Below are 24,385 nucleotides of genomic sequence, written 5' to 3'. Positions count from 1 at the left end.
TAGCAAAAGTATGTTCGTATTCAATGCCGCAAGAAGTCACTACAACTTTCTCTAATAACCCCACAGGTTTCTCCATGTGTCCATCTGCTAATTGGAGTTTCAACCTAGTCTTCCTTATTGCTGGTTTCCCCCATTTTTTCCAGATTTCTTTTGTAGCAATGGCTCTCCCAGCTCCGCTGTCTAGTATTGCCATCGTCTTCACTCCTTGGAATTCAACTGGTAACGTTGTATTCTCCTCTTCACCTTCGCAATACTCCCCGACCTTGTTTAAGGGTACAGGCTTAGCGTTCTTTTGTGGTTTACTCAGCTCTTGTATACCCTCTTGCAGTCTCGATGTTGGGTCTTTTATCCCAAATTTCTCCAAGCATTTTCCTACAGTGGTCCACATATGTGGTCTTAGCCTCAAAAGCTCAGCTAGAGTGATAGTGCATGTTACTGGTGTTGATAAGATCTCTATCAATCCTTGCGAGTCCATGACTTTTTATGATGAGATTCTTCGTGAGGGAAGTGCTCTAATATCGGATTTTGCTTCATACTCTCCTAAGTATGAAGGTAAGGTATTCAGTGAATGAGGTTTGCTCTCCATTGTTCTAACAGAGCCCCCATCTCCCCAGTAAGATTGCAGATCCAAGTCCACTTGAGATCCTGCCTCAAATTCCACTATGGGAGGATTCCTGATGTCCTTTTCCCAATTTGTCTGATTAGCTTGGCAACTTAGCTCGTTTGCAAAGTTTGCCTCTCTCACTTGTTTCCAAAATTCATTGTAATCTCTTCCGTAAGACCTCTGTACGACTGGATGAAAACTCTCTCTCTCTCCTAATCGGTTGTGTTCAACACTATGCGGTCATCCTTGTGTGTATTTTTAGGCTTTTGTGCACTGGGAGTCTTTTCAGCTACCCGTGAAACAATAGTCTCCTGCTGAATTGGGTTTTCCGTTCCACAATTCATTGTTTCTTTTGTTGGTTCTAATAAGGCTTGTGCAGTCTCGATCATTCTCTGGCACAATTCAAGTCTCTGCTTTTCCAATTCCGCGTTTGAGTATGACATCCATCTCTGTTCTTGTGTTTGGTTGTTCTTTAACCTAGCTTCGTAAGCTCTCATCAGTGCGTCCAATGGTTCGTGTACTTTGTCGACTAGCACTGATCCCCCTGAGCTTAAGCTCGTTGTTTCTTTGATACTCTTTTGTTTCGTTCTTTTCGGGCTCATCTCTCGTTTCCCGTTTTGACTCTCAAGTTTTTCTAATCTATCTTTAGTTTCTTTAGTTCCTCAGCTAGAATAGCGTCTTCACGTTCTTTTCTCAACTTCATGCGTGCTTTTCTAGCTTTCCATGTGTTTCTTTGACTCCGCGGTCCTTGACTAACCACTTCAGTCGCTAACTTTCCATTCTCAGGTTCTCTAGTGGTTTTCTTAGCTTGAGCTCTAGTAACAACTTGCGTTGGTATCAGAGTTTCATTTTCAGACCCACTGCTGGTAGGAATAGTTTCTAGCATATTCAATGTCGTCTTTTGCACTTTGTTTGGATTCTTTGAACAATCCTCAATGAAGTGAGTAACCCCACACTCAGTGCAATAAGCGTTAATTCTAATGATTTCCGTATGTGGACAAACATTCATCAGATGGTCACCTCCACACTTGTAACAGGGTCCTAGTGCTGGTCTTGGTCCCACTTGATTCGTCCTTTGTGGATAGGATGGTCTTTGTCCTGTTAACCCTCCATGAGCTATGAACATCAATGTTCTTGCGTCCAAATTGTATCTCTCTTCATCAGAAGCACTTGTAACTGTTGGTATTCCAACATTCCCAATCATGCCCCATGGTTCTGGTTGTTTGGGTTCTTCTGGTGGGTAATACACAGTTGGAGACATGTGTGCACCAGATTCTTCATAATAGGCTTGAACAGGCACTAAGGCTTGTTCTTCCTGATTCTCTAAGGTTGGTGCATATCTAATGCCCACTGGTCTTGCTCCTGGTAAAGGTGGTTGTTGTCCCAATACCGGTTGCGGTCTTTCTATCCCCATAGGTCCTGGTACATTTCCCGTTGGGTATCGAGGTACTGGATGTACTTGAGGTGGTGCTAATTGAGCAGGAGGTGCATACTGACGCTCCCTTACATACCCTTTGTTGTAATAGCACTCCTCTGTTGGATGGTTTGTCCATTTTTGTTCAATAGCACACCATTTCAGTGGTTTTGGCAATGGTTTTTGGTATGGTGCCATCCTTTTTAGAGCATCTTCTATCATTTGCTCTACATTTGGCATGGTTGTTGTTTGAACATTCTTTTTAGTGGTAGTCTCGCTCACTACGGAGGAAGAGCTACTGGATACAAAATCTGTATCCGCTGACACCTCTCCATAAACCGTACAGTTATCCACTAAGTACAATGCTTCTCTCGTTACTTGCTCGAAACTTGTACAAGATTTCAAGTGCAAGTCCTTCTTGAGAGTGTCGTTTCTCAGTCCCTCAATAAAGAGAACAGATAGTCTGTCATCTTGTGGTCTTTCACGTACTGGACATCTCTCAATGTATTTTTTGAAGCGAAGTGAAGCTTCCTTCACTTTTTCGTGTTCTCTCTGTTTAAAAGCATATATTTGTGAGACCGTATTGTGCTTAATCCCTCGTTTTGAGAATTCCTCAGCAAACTCTCTTAGCAAATGGTCAATGTCATGGAATCCCCCTATGTTCAATGGTTGAAACCATGTCAATGCCGTACCTTCTAGAGTAAGACCAAATCCCTCGTATTGTGTATGGAAATCTGTTATCTGCTCAGCTCTTAAGACTTGCTTAAAGAGTGACACATGTGCATACGGATCTCCTGAACCACCATACTTCTTTGGCATACACTTGGCTACTTGAGATGGTCTCATACGTCTATGGTCTGCTACCAATCTCATTGCTCCTGTGTCCCGGCTAAAGCTTTCTCTAGCATCATGGACTTCATGGGTTACCCTTGTCGGTTCCCCTGCCCTGAATCTACTACTAGGAGGTAAATGTGATGGTTCTGCTTCGAACCTTGGACCTGGAGTGGTATATGTGTGGATTGGAACTGCACTACCTCGATTCGTATCCATTGACTCTCTGGAATGTAATGATCCCATTGGTCCAAGCTTCGAGTATGGAGGTTGGCTGAAAGAGTCAGCAACCTGAGTTCTTTGTCCTCCTGTTGTCATTGGGTTTTGCACTCCATTTGTTGGTGCTGGTCTTTGTGAGCTAGAAGTAACATAATACTGATGTAGTGGTCCCCCAAAGTATGTATATCCTTCTAATTCTTTCTTGCCCATTGTTGAGTATTGCCTCCCATACTTGTCGTAAGCAGCAATTTTCACTTCCGATCCCTCTGTGTAGGTAAAGACATAAAGTCTTTTTTGGTCTGTCAACTCTCCGGTGTAGGGTTCTTCACATCTATAATAGAGATCTTGCTCCCCATTATTATATTTGTATAGCCCCACATAGATGTTATCAGTGTTGATCCTTGTAGTTTCATTCTCTCTTCTTAACCTCGCATCAAGGAAGTTCATTATTGGTGCCTTCTCCTCAAGTTCTTCATCTACTTTGGCTTTGGTGCCCATCAATCCCCACTTGTCCACAATGTTAGGGTTTAGGACTACCAAGTACATGGTACCCTCATCATCTAGATATCTATCTCCGCTATAGCTCATAGGCACTAAGTCCTTGAACTCACTAGGTCTCTCCTCTATCTTTACACAATAGCGGTCAATTCCATCCTTGTAGATCTTGGCACCTTGCTCATTGTCGTACTGATATTTTATGAACAATAGCTTCATTGTGGCGGAAGGGTTTGATGATCCTGCTGCCATATTTTCTCTGTTGTTCAGGTTCAGGTGTTCCACGTGTTCGGTGAAAATCTCGTAAGATCTCTCCAAAGAAGTATCAGAGACACTTCCTTCAAATATCGGCTCTAATGGTTGCACCCAACTTTGGTTTAAACTTCCCTGGGTTGATATGACACTTGCTGGTTCCCCTTGTTTTGGTTGGTTATTCAGGAGGTTCCTGCCCGATCTCAAATTCATCAATTCCCCTAAGGACTTTAACTTTTTCGTCTCGGCAATTTGTTTTCCTCAAGTTTTTGTGGTCAGAATTGATCCAAACTGATTGATACTTTGTCAATTGTTTAATCTTGTCAGTTGGACAACTTCTGTTTCATCAAGTGAGAATTTTGTTGCAGTTATGCTGAAAAAGACATTATACGCGTATGATGTCTTTTTTCACAAATTTAGACTATTTTGGTTATGCTCACTCTCAGTAGCCCCTTTATGCTCTGTCCACTCACAAAATTTAGTTTGAACTCTGTTTGAGCAAGTTATGGCTAATTTAGGCTTTTCTTGGCAATTTTTCGCTTTTGACTTTTTTTTTTTTTTTTTTTGGGTCAATTGTGATCCAAATGGGATGAAACTTGAAATATAACCTCTAGACAGCTATTACAATGGATCTGTGTTGGCAAAGTATCAAAATATGTCCAAAATTAGGTCAAAGACATCATATGCGTATGATGTCTTTTTCATCAATTTGGGTCAAAACTTGATATTTATGCTTCCTACAGTGCTTGTAACAATCTTGTCAGATCAGATATCAAAAATAAGCAGTGGATGTGCTAAAAGACATTATACGCGTATGATGTCTTTTGTCCCAGATTTTGACTATTCTTGGTTTTAAGCCTTCTCCAATATTTATAATTGAGTTTCAAGTGTTTTTGTCAGGTTTGAATGTAAAAACAAGATCTGAATCCAAACTTTCCTATTCTTTGCGTTTCTTGGACTCCGACTTGTCTTTTTGGGTTTCTTTGAGTGTTAATGCTCTTGTTTTAAGTTGAAATTAGGATATAACCCCCTTTTTGAACACTCTGGTAAAGTCAAAATTTTTGTTTTGGTCTCTGTTTGGTCATTTAGACATCATACGCGTATGATGTCTAAAGTTGCAGATTTCCAGTTTTTTGGCATAGAATCCTTCCTAAAGCTTTCTCTAGTGCTCAGCAACTCACAGATACACAAAAAATTTCTCTGACTTTTGTTTATTGCAAGTTTCACTACTAACTCGACGGTTTAGTGATCTAACATGCAATCAACCATATCAAGCAAATACTCCAATGATTACTAGCTCTAGATCAGGATCAAATGAAGTCCTACCTAAGCTATTCCTAATCATAAAATGGGTTTGGTAATTGTGACTTTAAAGATATCCACTGTCACTCACGGACTAGCAAATTCTTCTTCTATCAACAACTACTCAACACCAACAAAACAACAAACAATTCTAAGCTAAACTAAAAATACTGTCAACACGGAAGACCCAGGAATACTCCACTTCCTAGTATCTCTCGAGATCTTCCGAGTCCACCACTCCTAGATCTTTTCTAACTAAAGTATACAAAGTAGTTTATACGACTCACCTCGTAGGATTAGTCTAAGGTCACCTACTTAGGGCTCTCGTCCACGGCAGCGGCGCCAAATGTTTAGGCGGTTACGCCGCTAGCGGAAGCTAAATAGCGAGAACTCAACCAACAACGGAATTTGTCAGACAAGGACGAAGCTTGACCCGCAGGCGCATGGAAACAACTAAGTGGGTGTCAAATCACCTACTCGACCTTCTAATGACAATCACTACTAAGGAAATCAAATCTAAGTTCTAGAATACGCAAGTGACTGAAATCCGTACTACAAGCGAATGCTATACGAAACAGGATCTAGAATCATTGAATCGATCTCAAACTCAAGGGGAAGTCTATACACTAGGTAAGAACAACACCCTAAAGACTTGAACTGCAAAATCAACCTATAACCACTCCGTGCGGTAAACGCGTATGAAGACAGGCCAAAAAATATAGGTGATCGAAACTTGACCCCGATGGTACTAATGTGTAGCTCTACTCGTTGTGGTTTTATAGATATGCTGCACGCTCTATTCCGACACACAAGTTGGAAGAAAACTCACACCGAAGCTCGTAGGAACTTACCACACATAGAAGCCGATAGCGCGCACTCTTGGTATTAGTGCGTAGCTCTCGCCGTTGCTAACACAATGGCGGTGTCGCTTCTCCAATGGCGGCTCCGTAGCTCGCGTAGCAAGTAGATAAGACTCTCTCTCTCTCTCTCAGACACAGTCACGGCGCTCAAAAACTCACTTTGATTAATAAAACTGAATCTGCCTTTAGGTTACAAAACTTTGGCTTATATACCTCAGCCTTGGAGGTGAGAACATCTCTAACTAATTACATCAGCAAGTGAAATTACTTCGGGATTACAAGCTAGAAACTCAATTGAGTCCCGTTACTTAATGAATGGCTCAATTCAAAATCAATGTCGGAAAGACATTTATTACAATCAATGGTTACAAAAATGATGAGTGTGAGCAAAAATGTGGGTGTGATCCTCTGCTGGCTCAACACAAAACTATAAATCACAATTGAAAGTTTTGAACAAGAAAAAGGTCAGCAATCTTAATAAGAAGGATACTTTTCATTTCATTTGATGATTACAAATTAAAAGAAAGTCTCTCAAGAAATCGATAAACAAAAAATGTAGGTGACTGCTTCATTATTTTGAGCAAAAATATCAAAATCTCTATTGATTGAGCTCCATCTAGTAGTATCCTTTGTAAGATCCTGCAGGAAGGAATAAAAAGAAATATTTGTTAGATACCATGCACATGAGTGTTCAAGCATGTGTATCAATAATATATGACATGTCACTAGTACCTTAGGGTTGGTTTCTATCCAGCCTTAGAAGATTGTTCTCAGCTTTCACCTTATTTATATAAGCCTTTGATGTGGCTGCCTTCAAAACTCCTTTTGTGTTACAACCCAATTACCTAGCTAAAGTGGTCAATTGTAAAGCCTTCATGCTTTCAATGGGTGTACGCTCCTTTTCCAAGATCTCTTGTATTTGGGCTCTTCTCATTTCATTGCGGTGGCTTGTGTCACTTGCGTCTTCAATGATAGTTTCATCTCTGTAACCTTTTGCAGGTGGTATTCTTCTTGTAAAGAACACCTTAGCTGACCAAACATCATTTTTCTGCTTCCAATACTTCATGCTTTGTTTGTATTCACTATCATTTGTCACTATAGGTTGTCCATAACGATTAGACGCAATTAAATCATGCACATCCCTTCTCTCATCAAGCTGAATCAAGTATGGCAATAGCTCCTCCAAGGGCATATTGTCAACCATCTTCTCAGCATCAAATTGTGGTGGAAAAATGCAATTGTTTGCTGGTGAAATACATCCCTAGTAAGGAGAGTCATCAATAAGCACTCTTCTTTGTGGATCACATTCAAACCCCATTGCAATTTTGGCTAGAGACTTGAACATTGCATCAACGTTTGGATTGTCGAGTCTAAACAATTTTTGAGTTTGAGTGGTGTAGCAAACATCTTGCGACCAAATTGCAAAGAAAGGCAATGTATCCTCAGCTAAGTTGTTTAGTGCTGCAAGGATTTGATACACATTATTCCTAGTAGCTATCGACCAAATTGCAACATTAAACCTCTGTAAAATAGTCTTCAAGAATTGGATGCAACCTGGCCTGAGTATAATATATCTTTTTGAATCCATTTGCACTGAGTTGTGGTGTGAGGATGGTTGAGGGGAACGTTTCAAAAATAGACCATTTAAATCCAATATAATTGTAAGCATGGATTTCTCAACATCTACACGACATGATGTAGTAGCAATTGGCAATAGCTCCTGAGTGGACTTTTCAGTCTCTTTTGATGTATGTTGCATTTTTGAAGCATCGATTTCTTGGTTCTCATTATTGGAAGCTTGCTCAAGTTGCACAACACTAGACTCTAGTATAGAAATATCATCCATTATCCATCCCAGTTTGTGAATCTAAGAAAACACACACACAAATGGTATCTCAAAACCACTAGAATTTTATTCACCATATTTATATGTAGAACTCCTAGTAAGAAATTTATTTAAGGTAAAGTCGTTGTTAGAATCCTTGCAACCATTTTCAGCATTCGTACACAAAACACCACTTGTCTAAAATACAATCTACTAACTCAACATTTTCCATCCTACACTTTATTAAAGATGAGTACTTAAAGTGAAAACTAAAAGCCACAACTTGTTGAGGAAACATGGATACAAGGTCCACCAAATGTCCAAACTAGACTACAAGCAAACAATTAGAGATTTGGCTTAGATTTGGATTCAAAGGCCACCACTTATTCAAGTAAGATAACTCCACTTGTTTAAGACAGTAATGTTTGAAGCCCCACCACTTGTCCAACCTAGACATTGATTAAATTTTGGTAAGATTTATCACAAATCTAGAGTAGAATCAAGATTCTATGGCCAAGGTAGTCAAATAAGTTAGACAACACACAAAGCATAAGAGCACTCTAGATTCTCGTTGAGCATAAACTAAACAATAATCAAGTGCTATATTCACTTGAGATTTCATCCATGAAAAATGAAAATGATGCGTGTACTCGAGATTTCCATCCATGTACAATACTTTACAATGTCAAGTAAAGTTATAGTCAGCAAACAACTCTTCTCCTGCTTCAACTTGACAAATAGTCTCAATGCATACATGGCCATATTCTTCTGACTTGATGTGTGAAGAGGTGCATTTATGCCAAGGTGGAAAATTTGGATCAAATGTATAGCGTACGTTGGGATAGACATTTGTACTATGAGAACTATTTATATAGCTCGACACGTTTCCTTCTTCTACACAACCAATAATGTATGATTGATCTTCCTCTTCTTCTATGTTTGGATCCTCTAGAAGAGAATATTTATAAGCTCTTGGAAATATTTTGCATATCTTTTTCCAGTCTTGAAATCTATACTTATTTCCTCCATAGTTTAGAATAGTCAAACCACTTTCTAGGGTAGTATGCACAAATAGCCCATAACCAGCTCCTTGAATACATGAACGTCGCACTTCAAAATCCACACCGTTAATATGGAAAATCACATCTTTGGGAATAGGAAAAGTTGGTGTCCCAAAAGGATCTTCATGCCAATCATAGTGTGAAATACATCTAGTTTTTATATCACTTAACTCCTTTGTGTCTGCAAAAAGAAGAAAATATTATGCATAAAATAATGACAAGATCAAAGAAAGATATCATTATTTTATAGTCCCATAGGTCCATTGTATGGAAGACTTAGAGTGCCTCTTACATGGTGCCTCCAAGGTTTCCAAAAAATAAAATCATTGAAAAAAAAGGCCACTGTGTCTCCAATCTATTGCCCATTTGAAGCATAGAGAGAACCAAGGTCCACCACTTGTCCAAGCTAGACATGGAACATTGACACAAGATCCAACACTTATCCAAGAACCCTATAGTATATGTGGTAACATGGGATGCGTTGGTGCAACAAAAGTAGCCTAGCCTCCTCATCCATCTCTTTTTTCTTGTAGCCTAGAGGGATTAGTTTCAAGGTCTATCACTAGTCAAAAACTACACATAGAACATTGATACAAGGTTCCACCACATGTGAAACCTATCATCTCTAGTAGCATGGATGGTTTAATATCAAGGTTCACCATGTGTCCTACCTATACTCTATTGTATCATAGAGATTCTGGTTTGGTGGTACTACACTTGTCCAGACTTGGCTTGTTGTTGATATCTGGAGGTAATCAAGGGTCCTCCACTTGTCCAAGTTAGGCATATAAAACAATTGCAAGGTCCACCATGTGTACAACATATGATTGATTATAGCATGCATGGTCTTATTTCATGGGCAACCATCTTCTCTCCAACATGTGTCCAACCTCGGCTCCATTGAAGCATGGAGAGAAGCAAGGTCCACCACTTATCAAAGCTATTATTTTATCCCAGTGCTTTCAAAACCCATAATACGTTGTACATGGGGGGGGTTCTTGTTTCAAGGTCCACCACATGGCTAAGATTGGATCCATTGAAACATAAAGAGAAGCAAGCTCTACCATTTGTCCAAGCTAGGTGCCATTGAAACATGAAAACCCCATAATATGTTGTATACGGGGGGTGTTTTTCAAGGTCTACCACTTGTCTAAGCTATGGTCCATTGGAACATGGAGAGAAGCAAAGCTCCACCACTTTTCTAAGCTAGGATCCATTGAAACATGGAGAGAAGCAAGCTCCATTGTTTGTCTAAGCTAGGCTCCATTGGAACATGGAGAAAACAAGCTCCGCCACTTGCCTATTATTGCATAGAGATTCTGGTTTAAAGGTCCACCACTTGTCCAACGTTGCCTTCATGTATGGACATAATCAAGAGTGCAATGCTTCTCTAATCTAGGGACATAAAAGAGTTTCAAGGTCCACTACATATACGATCTATGATGGGTTGTAGCATGGGAGGTTTCATTTTAAGGTTGACCACTTCTCTAGGTCCGCTTGTCCAACCTCAGATCCATTGAAGCATGGAGAAAAAAGGTCTACCAACTCTCCAAAATAGGCAAGAAAATCTCTATAAAACCCATGAATTTTTAATATATGCTATGCTGTGGAGTTTTGTTTGAAGGTTCACTCCTTATCCAAGCTACAATCCATTGAAGCATGGAAATAAGTAAGATATATCTCTAGTCCAAGATAGGATCCATTGAAACATAGAGAGAATCAAGGTCCACCACTTGTCCAAGCTATGCATGGGTAATTGATATAAGGACCACTACGTTTTCACCTATACTATGCTCTATCATGGATGGTTTCATATCCCACCAATTTTCCAGCCTATTTAGTAGGTTGTATTATGGGGTTTTGGTTTCAAGGTACTTCACTTGTCTAAGGTGGGTTCCATTGAACCATGGAGAGAAACAATGTCTACCACTTGTCCAAAATATGCTCCTTTAAAACATAAAAGCAAGGTCCACCACTTGTCCAAGCTAATGTTTCTCTCCATTGAAGCATGGAGAGAAACAAGGTCTACCACCTATTCAAAATATGCTCCATTGAAACATAAAAGCAAGGTCCACCACTTCTCCAAGCTAATATAACAAATGGGTGTTGGTTACAAGGTGTACCACACTTGTCTAAACTAGTCTCCATGCAAGGTCCACCACATGTACAAGCTATATGAGCTTGGTTTGAAGGTCTACCACACCTCTTGAAATTAGGATCCGTGTAAGGTCCACCTTTTGTCAAGTTATGCCTTTAGTGAGTACTAAAACTAAGTAAATTGTAGTACTTAAATACCTTTCCAAGCTCATTAAGATTTTGGTCTCTAAGGCCATAGCCACATGTTTAATCTATGCTCTAATTGATTACTTATGCTAGTTCTCAAAGTCCAAACATAAGCTCCCTTCTAGCAAGGTTAGTTAAATTTAGGCTCCAGCACCTGTCTAAGCTAGGTTCAATTTATGAAGCATCACCATTTAACCATGCTACGATCTAATGTATCATATCAAGGAGGTATTGATAAAAGGTCCAAAACTTATTGAGTTCAAGCTCTTAAGTAATTAAGTCTTTGTGAGTATTAAATGTAATAATTTTAGTCTAAAGATCCACCATTCAAAAACTCAAGTAATTTACTATTTACATTCAAACCTTGAATGCTTGAGATAAAAAATGCAAACTCAATCAATACTATATAAAGCAAAATCCAAAATTAAGAGTATCAAATCGGTAACAAGAAACACTAACATGCACAAGAAACTCAAAACATACATGTTTCCATTTCCAAAAAGTCCTCCATTGACAGAGGATGTTGTTGTTCTTCTTCTTCTTCTCTTCGTGGAGAGCACTCCTCTGTAACAGGCACAATGTCGTCTGATTGCGAAGTGGATTGTTGAAGTCTAGCCCATTTTTCTATATCTTCATGAGACTTAACAAAGTCTAGCAGCATGGTCTCCATGTTTTCTGCCTCCTCCACACTATCAACTAAGCATATAACTTCTTTTTTCTATTGTATTCCTTCTTGTGCAACCAAGGATCCATCACCAAAAACATCAACAAGCTTGCGGTCTTCAAAACAATATGTACGAATGTAGTGCTTGACCAGAGCTCTTTTTTTGGCCTCCAAATATTGCAAATCTGACATATCGTTATCTGCTACTTGAAGAAGAGAACAATCAATTGGCATGGGATGTTCCTTTGGTCTTCTTCTCAGGTCTTCAAATGCATTGCCTTGTCCCAAGAAGGCAATAACTGTTAGGAATTGAATTGCTCCTTTGCAAGGAGCTAATGGAAAGTGATGCAATGCACCACAACAATGGGAGCTCAGATTATCTCCCATGGCGTGAAAGGCACATTGCAATTTTGTGAAGTTAGTGAAATCCACAAATGCAAGAAAGACAAATCCACGATCTGTTGACCCTCCAACAATAGCCAAGATCCCATCCAAAGCATTGTTAAATGTCTCCTCACTCCACTTCAAATTGCCTCCAACATTTTTTGTCATATCTAAAACACATAAAACAATAGGCACTTTATTATTGAAGTGGCACATCAAGTAGAGATTGCCTTCCATTTGTAGGCTCACCATATAGATTGACCATGGCAAATCTCTAGGCTCAATTTTCTCCTTTTGAAGGTGAATTGCCCATTGCATGTATTTTATTGCTCCATCTGGAAAAGCCATTTTCTTTGTTCCACGTGTCAAACTAGATCTGATCCATTCCTCGCATAGCATTAAAAGTGTTTTATAAACAACATCATTGATGTTATACATTTTGACCACCTCCTCCCAGTCTTTACATGGTGAAGACTCATTCAAATTGTTGAAACCTTCAAGAAGTGCATCTTTAATCAATTTTTCTTGCTTCAACTGCTTGATTCGATCATACATGTAAGTTGCATCACCATCCTTTGCACTCTTTGACAGTAAAATCTTCTCATCTCTAATCTCTTCTTGAATAGTCTTTACCTCTGATTCCTCAAGGCCACAAAGGTATCTAAATACATTTGTTGGGGGTTTCTTATTCTCCTCTTCTAGCCTTTCAATGATTTCTATCCAGCAATCATAAATTAAATCAAAGTACGTGACCATGTGTGCCTGTTTAGCAATCCAACTTGCTGCTACACTCATTCTTGCCAATCAAAGAAAAGCCTAAAAATAAATAGAGAAATAATTAAACTATTGAGCAAGATTTGTTAATTAAACACTATAAAAAAGACAAAGAAAATAACATACATTCCATCCGGCATGAGATGCATGTCCCTCTGCAATTCCACTTGCTACCTTTGGTGGTCGTCCTGAGAAGATACATTGACTCCGTAAATGTCTCAATATTTGGCTGTAAGGTTGCTTGACATACAATGCCTGAGCCTCCTCATTTGCAATGGCAGATATAGCAGTGCAACAAATGGAGGAGCATTCACAACAATGCGAGCCTTTCTAAATTTATGCACGCTAATCAGTCTTTCAAATATCTCTTTGTTGTTTTGTTCATTGTGAAGCAAAACTTTTGCAGCATAGATTGAATGCTGCCCATCAAGAATCCAATAATGATAATCTTTAATTTTTTTCTATTCTACCTCTTCTACTGCCAAAGGAGTCCCCTTCTTTGACTTTGCATTTCGAACAGGTATCAAATATGCACATGCTGCAGGCTTGGTCGTACTCCGTGAAAATCCAAATAACACACTTTCAGCGTGTTTTTTATCCATAATATGTGCATTATAGTGATCAAGAGCAAGCCAACAATTTTGAATAGGGATATCAAATTCCCTATATTGGAAGGGGAAATAGTTTATGTACTTATTCATTCCACTTGTATCTTTTTCTTGTCCTTTCATGGCCTCAGCTTCTAAAACATCTGGATCCACAATTCTCATCTTTGACATTGAACCCTCTGTTGATGAGGATGCCAAAGATGCCTTGTCTACATCCAAAATGGAACTAGTTTTCTTAGCTGCTACTTTCTGCACTTTTGCTTGCTTCTTTGTGGATGGTGGTCGTGATGCTTTCACCTTTTTTCGTTGTAGTGTGGCAATGATGGAGCTTTGAAGATCTGCTGTGATATTTGGATTTGATTCTACAAACTTCCATCCTCAAGAAAACATTGTCTCTTCTTTGGTTCTAGACATGCGCTCCAATGCATATGCTCCTGGAGATAGTTGAAATTCTAGATTCATTGGAACTAGAATGTCAATGCATTCCACCTCCGGATGACTATCAACTACAGAGACAGATGCTTCCACAACTTGTCCAACATATTCAAACAAGCTTTCATTCTCCTTTTTGGCAATAAATAGATGCACCTTATGAAATTGTGAACCCTCTATACCATGTATGTCCAAATACCATATCCTAAGATCATTGCAAGTATAGTCAACTGAGACAGCAACCCTTGCAACCTGTTTTTTTGGAGCCATCTTTCCTGAAACAAAAAAAAAAACAAATGTTATTTTAACATATACTTTTTTGTGATGGATTAAGTTTGTGTGAATACAAGGTCCACCACTTGTTCAAGCTAGATCTAAGCAAGTATACATAGTGATCTTTTAAGCTAGTAAACTAAGGGAAGGGAGAAGTAAGGTCCACCACTTGTCCAAGCTCAGCTCTAGACAACATGGAGAGATTCGAGGTCTACTAATTGTCTAATATAGGCTAACTCTGTTGAAACATAGAAAGAAGCAAAGGTCCACCACTTGTACAATCTAGGGTCCATTGAAACATGGAGAGAACGATGCTCCACCATTTGTCCAAAATAGGCTCCATTGAAACATGAAGAGAAGCAAGCTGCACCATGTCTCCGAGATGCTAGGCTCCATTGAAATACCTTTAACCCACGATATTTTGTATATGTGGGGTTTAAATTCAAGGTCCACCACTTGTCCAACCTATTATCCCTAGTAGCATGAGTGGTTTGGTCTCAAGATTCACCACTTTTCCACTCTATGTCATTATATTAAGAAGATCTGGGTGTTAAGGTCCACCACTTGTCATAATAATCAATATCTAATTCTCCTAAATGATTTTCTCATATTAAACTGATCATTTAATATGGGGAAGTGCCAGGGGAGAAAAAGCTAGAATATTGGTTAAGCTAGCAGATCGACCACATTAGGGATCCAAAGGAGGGAAAATAGGGATCCAAAGGGGGGGCCATCTACAAAAGAGCCATGTGCAACAATGGGCTAAAAAGACCCTAAGGTTCAGCCCATTAAGACTTCCAAAATGCTAAGGTTCCAAAATTCAAAGGTTGTGTCCAAAGGTCAACCCTAGGGGAAATTGGATGCTTTGTGTGTGACCAAAAAGTCTTTTCAAATCCCTACATAGAAGGGGGCGAGCCTTGGGAGTAGGGGATGAGAGAGAAAGTCACACACACACACAGGCTCCCTTTACACAAAGGGAATTTGGGACACATGTCAGCTCCCTAGGCCAGATGCCCACAAGGTGTGCCCAATTCCTATTGGATGGCCTTGGAGGTGGACCAATGAGATTTAGGCTAGAGTAAATCTAGTTTAATTAATTTAAAAACACTTAATAAAAGAACCAATGAGAATTAAGTCTCCTAGATGACTATTGGGCAGTCTCCCAAGGGGTCCAATGAGCATTCAGGAGCCCAATGGCTTGCCTGATTCCTATTGGCCAGGAGGCAAAGGGGTCCAATGAGAGTTTAGTTTAATTATTAAATTACCTAAAGCTCTCACAAAAGGGAAAAGGGGGACACATGTCAAAAGGCTATCACTTATGCTGCTTAATTGTGATAGGCTAGCCCTGGGGAGGTCCAATGGGATGAGAGCAAGAGCAATTAGCAAGAGGGCTCGCCCAAGAGAGAGAGGGGGCTGATTTTTGCAAGGCATTATCATACACACACTCACACAATCTCATGTGTGAAGAAAGAGAAGACTATCTCTTCCCAAGCTTTAATGGAGAACTCATCACCTACTCCAAGCTTGTGAGATAGAAGCCTACATCAACACTCTCTTGGCATGTGGATGCAAATCCAACCAAGAGCCAAGCTTCAATGCATGCTCATCTCCTCTACCAAGCTAATTACTAAGCTAAGATATGCTAATATGAGTGATTATGTGAGGAGATGTACATCTTTCTCGTAAGATACTCCTTCTTCCTCTCAATCTACTCTCATACCCTGCTAGCTCTCACCATCTTCGAAGGTGTGTGAGGTCTTGGGTCTGAAAACGGGGATAATTAAAGTTGTGTTTGCTAAGTGTTTTTCTTAGTGCATGAATCTTTCATCTTCATTGCACTAGCTAGCCTTGAAGGAACACAAAGAATTGTATTGTACAATGTCTCTCTTGATGGGAGAAACCATAATACAAAGCCTTTTGGAGGGGGGACCGGCTCCATGCAAATCCGGTCCTCAACTGTTGTCAATAGCTTAATTTCTCTCTCTTTTGAAAGTATCGTCGATGCTATCTAACTAGGTGTTATGCTTTTTGTTGCTCTCTCCACCGAAGCACTCTTGTAATTTTCATTAGGAATCTATTCTAATGAAATGCCCACTATGTTCATGCTAATTTTCACTACACATAAGTTTTTAGACCATTAAATGTTACACCACTTGTCCAACCTATAAGGCTATATCTTAAATGGTATTATTTACCACCACTTCCAATGCACATAATAGGTTTTACATTGGGGTTTGGTTCCAAGGTCCACCACTTGTCCAAGCTAACTCTATTGAAACATAGAGAGAAGCAAAGGTCCACCATTTGTCCAAGCTAGGGTCCATTGAAACATGGAGAGAAGAATGCTCCACCATTTGTCCAAGATAGGCTCCATTGAAACATGAAGAGAAGCAAGCTGCACCATGTCTCCAAGATGCTAGGATCCATTGAAATACCTTAAACCCACGATATTTCATACATGGGGGGTTTACATTCAAGGTACACCACTTGTCCAACCTATTATCTCTCGTAGCATGAGTGGTTTGGTCTCAAGATTCACCACTTTTCCACTCTATGTCATTACGTTAAGAAGATCTCGGTGTTAAGGTCCACCACTTGTCCAACCTATAAGGCTATATCTTAAACGTTATTCTTTCTCACCACTTGGAGTTACAATGATAGGTTTTACATGGGGGTTTGATTCCAAGGTCCACCACTTGTCCAAGCTCAGACTCTATTGAAACTTAGAGAGAAGCAAAGGTCCACCACTTGTCCAAGCTAGGGTCCATTGAAACATGGAGAGAAGGATGCTCCACCATTTGTCCAAGATACGCTCCATTGAAACATGAAGAGAAGCAAGCTACACCATGTCTCCAAGATGCTAGGATCCATTGAAATACCTTAAACCCATGATATTTCGTACGTGGGGGGTTTACATTCAAGGTCCACCACTTGTCCAACCTATTATCTCTATTAGCATGAGTGGTTTGGTCTCAAGATTCACCACTTTTTCACTCTATGTCATTATATTAAGAATATCTGGGTGTTAAGGTCCACCACTTGTCCAAGCTATAAGGCTATATCTTGAAATTTTCCACTCTATATCATTATATTAAGAATATCTAGGTGTTAAGGTCCACCACTTGTCCAACCTATAAGGCTATATCTTAAAGGGTATTCTTTCTCGCCACTTGGTGTGACCATGATAGGTTTTACATGGGGGTTTGATTCCAAGGTCCACCACTTGTCGAAGCTAACTCTATTGAAATATAGAGAGAAGCAAAGGTCCACCACTTGTCGAGGCTGGGCTCCATTGAAACATGGACAGAAGGATGCTCCACCATTTATCCAAGATAGGCTCCATTGAAACGTGAAGAGAAGCAAGCTGCACCATGTCTCCAGGATGCTAGGCTCCATTGAAATACCTTAAACCCATGATATTTCGTACATGGCGGGTTTACATTCAAGATCCACCACTTGTCCAACCTATTATCCTTAGTAGCATGAGTGGTTTGGTCTCAAGATTCACCACTTTTTCACTCTATGTCATTATATTAAGAAGATCTGGGTTTTAAGGTCGACCACTTGTCCAACCTATAAGGCTATATCTTAAACGGTATTCTTTCTCACCACTTGGAATGACCATGATATGTTTTACATGGGGGTTTGGTTCAAAGTTCCACCACTTGTCCAAGCTAACTCTATTGAAACATAGAGAGAAGCAAAGGTCCACCACCTTTCCAAGCTAGGCTCCATTGAAACATGGAGAGAAGTATGATCCACCATTTGTCAAAGATAGGCTTCATTGAAAAATGAAGAGAGGCAAGCTTCACCATGTCTCCAAGATGCTAGGATCCATTGAAATACCTTAAACCCATGATATTTTATACATGTGGGGTTTAAATTCAAGGTCAACCACTTGTCCAAGTTATTATCCCTAGTAGCATGAGTGGTTTGGTCTCAAGATTCACCACTTTTCCACTCTATGTCATTACATTAAGAAGCTTTGGGTGTTAAGTTCCACCACTTGTCCAACCTATAAGGCTATATCTTAAAGGGTATTGTTTCTCGCCACTTGGAGTGACCATGATAGGTTTTACATGGGGGTTTGGTTTCAAGGTCCACCACTTGTCCAAGCTCAGACTCTATTGAAACTTAGAGAGAAGCAAAGGTCCACCACTTTTCCAAGCTAGGGTCCATTGAAACATGGAGAGAAGGATGCTCCACCATTTGTCCAAGATACGCTCCATTGAAACATGAAGAGAAGCAAGCTACACCATGTCTCCAAGATGCTAGGCTCCATTGAAATACCTTAAACCCATGATATTTCATACATGGGGGGTTTACATGCAAGGTCCACCACTTGTCCAACCTATTATCTCTAGCAGAATGAGTGGTTTGGTCTCAAGATTCACCACTTTTCCACTCTATGTCATTATATTAAGAATATCTGGGTGTTAAGGTTTACCACTTGTCGAACCAATAAGGCTATATCTTCTTTCTCACCATTTGGAGTTACCATGATAGGTTTTACATAGAGAGAACATAGAGAGAAGCAAAGGTCCACCACTTGTCCAAGCTAGGCTCCATTGAAACATGGAGAGAAGGATGCTCCACCATTTGTCCAAGATAGGATCCATTGAAACATCAAGAGAAGCAAGCTGCACCATGTCTCCAAGATGCTAGGCTCGATTGCAATACCTTAAACCCATGATATTTCGTACATGGGGGGTTTACATTTAAGATCCACCACTTGTCCAACCTATTATCCTTAGTAGCATGAGTGGTTTGGTCTCAAGATTCACCACTTTTCCACTCTATGTCGTTATATTAAGAAGATCTAGGTTTTAAGGTCGACCACTTGTCCAACCTATAAGGCTAGATCTTAAAGGGTATTATTTCTCACCACTTGGAATGACCATGAATGACCATGATATGTTTTACATGGGGGTTTAGTTCGAAGGTCCATCACTTGTCCAAGCTAACTCTATGGAAACATAGAGAGAAGCAAAGGTCCACCACTTGTCCAAGCTAGGCTCCATTGAAACATGGAGAGAAGGATGATCCCCTATTGGTCAAAGATACGCTTCATTGAAACATGAAAAGAAGCAAGCTACACCATGTCTCCAATATGCTAGGATCCATTGAAATACCTTAAACGCACGATATCTTTTACATGTGGGGTTTAAAGTCAAGGTCCACCACTTGTCCAAGCTATTATCTAGTAGCATGAGTGGTTTGTCTCAAGATTCACCACTCTTCCACTCTATGTAATTATATTAAGAAGATCTGGGTGTTAAGGTCGACCACTTGTCCAACCTATAAGGCTAAATCTTAAAGGTTATTCTTTCTTACCACTTGGAGTGACCATAATAGGTTTTACATGGGGGTTTGGTTCCAAGGTCCACCACTTGTCGAAGCTAACTCTTTTGAAATATAGAGAGAAACAAAGGTCCACCACTTGTCCAAGATAGGCTCCATTGAAACATGGAGAGAAGGATGCTCCACCATTTGTCGAAGATAACTCTATTGAAACATGGGGGGTTTACATTCAAGGTCCACCACTTGTCCAACCTATTAACGCTAGTAGTATGAGTGGTTTGGTCTCAAGATTCACCAATTTTTCACTCTATGTCATTATATTAAGAATATCTCGGTGTTAAGGTTCACCACCTGTCCAACCTATAAGGCTATATCTGAAGGGTTATTCTTTCTCTCCACTTGGAGTGACCATGCTACGTTTTACATGGGGGTTTGGTTCCAAGGTCCACCACTTGTCCAAGCTAACTCTATTGAAACATAGAGAGAAGCAAAGGTCCACCACTTGTCCAAGCTAGGGTCCATTGAAACGTGGAGAGAAGGATGCTCCACCATTTGTCCAAGATACGCCTTATTAAACATGAAGAGAAGCAAGCTACACCATGTCTCCCAGATGCTAGGCTCCATTGAAATACATTAAACCCATGATATTTCGTACATGGGGGGTTTACATTCAAGGTCCACCACTTGTACAACCTATTATCTCTAGTAGCATGAGTGGTTTGGTCTCAAGATTCACCACTTTTCCACTCTATGTCATTATATTAAGAATATCTGGGTGTTAAGGTCCAACACTTGTCCAATCTATAAGGCTATATCTTAAACTTTATTCTTTCTAACCACTTGGAGTTACCATGATAGGTTTTACATGGGGATTTGGTTCCAAGGTCCACCACTAGTCAAAGCTAACTCTATTGAAACATAGAGAGAAGTAAAGGTCCACCAATTGTCCAAGCTAGGCTCCATTGAAACATGGAGAGAAGGATGCTCCACCATTTGTCCAAGATAGGCTCCATTGAAACATGAAGAGAAGAAAGGTACACCATGTCTACAAGATGCTAAGCTCCATTGAAATACCTTAAACCCATGATATTTCATACATGGGGGGTTTACATTCAAGGTCCACCACTTGTCCAACCTATTATCCTTAGTAGCATGAGTGGTTTGGTCTCAAGATTCACCACTTTTCCACTCTATGTCGTTATATTAAGAAGATCTAAGTTTTAAGGTCCACCACTTGTCCAACCTATAAGGCTAGATCTTAAAGGGTATTATTTCTCACCACTTGGAATGACCATGATATGTTTTACATGGGGGTTTGGTTCCAAGGTCCACCACTTGTCCAAGCTAACTCTATGGAAACATAGAGAGAAGCAAAGGTCCACCACTTGTCCAAGCTAAGCTCCATTGAAACATGGAGAGAAGGATGATCCCCCATTGGTCGAAGATAGGCTTCATTGAAACATGAAAAGAAGCAAGCTGCACCATGTCTCCAAGATGCTAGGATCCATTGAAATACCTTAAACCCACGATATCTTTTACATGTGGGGTTTAAATTCAAGGTCCACCACTTGTCCAAGCTATTATTGCTAGTACCATGAGTGGTTTGCTCTCAAGATTCACCACTTTTGCACTCTATGTCATTATATTTAGAATATCTTTGTGTAAAGGTCCACCACTTGTCCAACCTATAAGGCTACATCTAAAAGGTTATTCTTTCTTACCACTTGGAGTGACCATGATAGGTTTTACATGGGGGTTTGGTTCCAAGGTCCACACTTATCCAAGCTAACTCTACTGAAACATAGAGAGAAACAAAGGTCCACCACTTGTCCAAGCTAGGCTCCATTGAAACATGGAGAGAAGGATGCTCCACCATTTGTCGAAGCTAACTCTATTGAAACATGGGGTTTTACGTTCAAGGTCCACCAGTTGTCCAAGCTATTATCACTAGTAGCATGAGTGGTTTTGTCTCAAGATTCACCACTTTTTCACTCTATGTCATTATATTAAGAATATTTGGGTGTTAAGGTTGACCACTTGTCCAACCTATAAGGGTATATCTTAAAGGGTATTCTTTGTCACCACTTGGAATGACCATGATATGTTTTACATGGGGGTTCGATTCCAAGGTCCACCACTTATCAAAGCTAACTCTATTCTTCTCATAGAGAGAAGCAAAGGTCCACCACTTGTCCAAGCTAGGCTCCATTGAAACATGGAGAGAAGGATGCTCCACCATTTGTTGAAGCTAACTCTATTGAAACATGGTGGGTTTACGTTCAAGGTCCACCACTTGTCCAAGCTATCATCACTAGTAGCATGAGTGGTTTGGTCTCAAGATTCACCACTTTTGCACTCTATGTCATTATATTAAGAATATCTGGGTGTTAAGGTCCACCACTTGTCCAACCTATAACGCTATATGTTAAAGGTGTTCTTTCTCACCACTTGGAGTGACCATGATAGGTTTTACATGGGGGTTTGGTTCCAAGGTCCACCACTTGTCCAAGCTAACTCTATTGAAACATAGAGAGAAGCAAAGGTCCACCACTTGTCCAAGCTAGGGTTCATTGAAACATGGAGAGAAGGATGCTCCACCATTTGTCCAAGATAGGCTCCATTGAAACATGAAGAGACGCAAGCTGCACCATGTCTCCAAGATGCTAGGCTCCATCGAAATACCTTAAACCCACGATATTTCATAGATGGGGGGTTTACTTTCAAGGTCCACTACTTGTCCAAGCTATTATCGCTAGTAGCATGAGTGGTTTGGTCTCAAGATTCACCAGTTTTCCACTCTATGTCATTATATTAAGAATATCTGGGTGTTAAGGTCCACCACTTGTCCAACCTATAAGGCTATATCTTAAAGGTTATTCTTTCTCACCACTTGGAGTGACCATGATAGGTTTTACATGGGGGTTTGGTTCCAAGGTCCACCACTTGTCCAAGCTAACTCTATTGAAACATAGAGAGAAGCAAAGGTCCACCACTTGTCCAAGCTAGGCTCCATTGAAACATGGAGAGAAGGATGCTCCACCATTTGTCCAAGATAGGCTCCATTAAAACATGAAGAGAAGCAAACTGCACCATGTTTCCAAGATGCTAGGCTCCATTGAAATACCTTAAACCCACGATATTTCGTACATGGGGGGTTTAAATTCAAGGTCCACCACTTGTGCAAGCTATTATCCTTAGTAGCATGAGTGGTTTGGTCTCAAGATTCGCCACTTTTCCACTCTATGTCGTTATATTAAGAAGGTTTGGGTGTTAAGGTCCACCACTTGTCCAACCTATCAGGCTATAACTTAAATGATATTTTTTCTCACCACTTGGAATGTGCATGATATGTTTTACATGGTGTTTTGTTCCAAGGTCCACCACTTGTCCAAACTAGATCTATTACATATATATTATACATACAATATTCAACTAGATTCCCTACCTATCATGTCTAGAAGCATGGATGCTCTAGCTTTAAGGTCCACCACTTGTCCAACCTATACTCTCTTATGTAAGGAAGATCTCCCTATAAATTCAAAACCTTCCCGCCTAAATTTAAAATTCAAAATCTTATCGCCTAAATTTAAAATATCCCTCCCAAATTTTAAATATCCCGCCTAAATTTTAAAATATCCCGCCCAAATTTTAAAATTCAAACTTTTTTATAAAATTTAAATTTTTTACCACTTAAATTTAAAATATTCCACGCAAAATTGATTTTAAATTCATGTTTACCACAAAAAGATATCATTATCCCACCTAAATTCAAATATGCAAACCTGAAATCATTATATTGTACATAAATTCAAACAAAATCAAATTAACAAGCCTAAACTGATATTAGCTTGCATAGATATGAATTTATCACACCTAAATTATGTCACCATGTTAGAGAGAGTGGTTAGATAATTTGAACAAGGTCCACCACTTGTCCAACCTAGATACCAAGAAGGATTGAGTGTACAAGGTATTGTTTGGAGGTCCTTATAGTCCACTGGTCTCAAGGTCCACCACTTGTGGTAAGGGTCACCAAAAAGTGTATATATTCATCCAAAGAAATACACGTATTTTTTGTCTACATGTCCTAGTTTCAACCATTTATGTCCATTAGGTGTATCACTAAACGACACTACTTTTGTTGAGAAACAGAAGTTACAATCATATCTACAAATGGATTAGAGGAAAATCAGCTCAGTATACATCAAGAACTCGCTACAAGAATCGACTTTAACAGATCACGCAAGTAAGTCTTCCATTCAAGTTTACTAGTATTACAATGTGTTAGTTATTTGTGATATTTATGTATGTATATATACTATGTGTGCATATCGTAATTAAGTGTAATTGTGTATTTGCATTATGTATGAGTATTACAATGAAATACCACAAATATACATACATACACATAGATAACACAGACGCACACATACATGAGCATGTATTTTCAAGAGAGAGATAGCAAGATACAGAGATAGATAGATAGATAGATAGAGAGAGAGAGAGAGAGAAATACCTGTTTTCTAGAGAGAGGAGAGAGAGAAAGATAACAGATTTCACTGTGTTTATGTATGTGGAAGAGAGGAAGACGATGTACGGGAATATGTGCACGTTTTTTCAAGAGAGAGACAAAAGATAACAGATTTCACTGTGGTTATGTATGTGGAAGAGAGGAAGACGATGTGTGGGAATATGTGCATGTATTTTCAAGAGAGAGACAGCAAGATAACAGATTTCACTGTGGTTATGTATGTGGAAGAGAGGAAGACGATGTGTGGAAATATGTGTATGTCTGCGGGAATA

Source organism: Adiantum capillus-veneris, chromosome 17, assembly GCF_014529385.1.
Source record: "Adiantum capillus-veneris isolate H3 chromosome 17, ASM1452938v2, whole genome shotgun sequence".
NCBI classification, from domain to species: Eukaryota; Viridiplantae; Streptophyta; class Polypodiopsida; order Polypodiales; family Pteridaceae; genus Adiantum; species Adiantum capillus-veneris.
This window is presented reverse-complemented; position numbering follows the sequence as displayed.